Raw genomic sequence first — 1,377 nt, 5'->3', positions numbered from 1 at the left:
CCACGTCCCCGTCCCCATCCCCATCCCCATCCCCATCCCCGTGTCCTGCACCTGCTCCTTGTCCCCGTCCTGGGGACCCCGCTTCCCTGCCCTGCGCCACCTCCCCGTCCCGCGTCCCCATCCCGCTGACCTGCATTGGGGTCTCCATCCCACGTCCTGCACCAGCTCCCCACGTCCTCATCCTGCACCAGCTCCTCATCCCCATATTGGGGTCCCCATCTCCCTACTTTGCATGAGGTGCCCATCCCCACGCCACGTCCCCATTCCCCTGACCTGCATTGGGGTCCCTGTCCCCACACCACGTCCCCATTCCCCTGACCCGCATCGGGGTCCCCGTCCCCACACCACGTCCCCATCCCCCTGACCTGCATCGTGGTCCCCATCCCCACGCCATGTCCCCGTTCCCCTGACATGCATTGGGGTCCCCATCCCCCTGAGCCACATTGGGGTCCCCGTCCCCACACCACGTCCCCATTCCCCCAACCTGCATTGGGGTCCTCGTCCCCACGTCCTGCACCAGCTCCCTGTCCCCACGCTGCATCCCTGTCCTCTGTCCCCAGCCCCATGCTGGGGTCCCTTGCCCCATGCCCTGTCTCCGGCCCCCTCTCCTCTACCCGGCCCCTCTCCATCATCCCTGTGGCCGTGCCCCCGTGCCAGTCCCTGCCCAGTGGGTTTGGGGGGTCCAGCTTATCCTGGGGGGCTGGGGGTAGGGGGACCCCATTGCACCAGTGTCTCCCAGTGCCCTCATTGCGGGGGGGTGGGCCTGACCTGGCATCCCCATGTCCCTGCACCCCTCGGCGCTGGGCTCAGCCCCACCATCCCCCCCTGGTGCCAGCAGAGCCCGTCTCCATCACCCCGGGGTTCCCCCAGACTTGGGGTGTCCCCAGGCGTCTGTCATCGTCCCCTGGGCCGATCCACTGGGGCGTTTGGGGGCACGGGGCTGTTTTGGGGCATCATTGCGGGGCTGCAGCTCCGGCCCCACTGCCCTTGGCTACCTCCCAGCCCATTCCCCCCTTTCCTGCACCCCAAAACCCTCAGCCGGCAGCGGTGGCCCCAAAAGGGCCACTGTCACCCAAAAAGGACCACAGTCACTACTCCTCGCGGCCGTGAGGGCCCTGTGCGGGCTGGGGGGGGGCACCACGCGGTTTTGGGGTGCTGCCGAGGGCTTGCCACCAGGTCCACCGGCTGTGCGTCTCCCCTGAGCTTTTTGGGGACACCCCCCCCTCCCAAAACCGGGGAGGATTTGGGCAGCGGGTGCTGCCGGTGCCCCACTGGGCATGTGCGCCGCAGCCGCGGTGCTGTGGCGATGGGCGGCGGGGGGGGATGCGTCCGGCGCAGCACCGAAATGTCGGCCCCGGTGCAGGGACAGTGCTGCCG

The sequence above is a fragment of the Haliaeetus leucocephalus genome, unplaced genomic scaffold, assembly GCF_000737465.1.
Source record: "Haliaeetus leucocephalus isolate CR32 unplaced genomic scaffold, Haliaeetus_leucocephalus-4.0 Scaffold274, whole genome shotgun sequence".
Taxonomy (NCBI): Eukaryota; Metazoa; Chordata; class Aves; order Accipitriformes; family Accipitridae; genus Haliaeetus; species Haliaeetus leucocephalus.
This window is presented reverse-complemented; position numbering follows the sequence as displayed.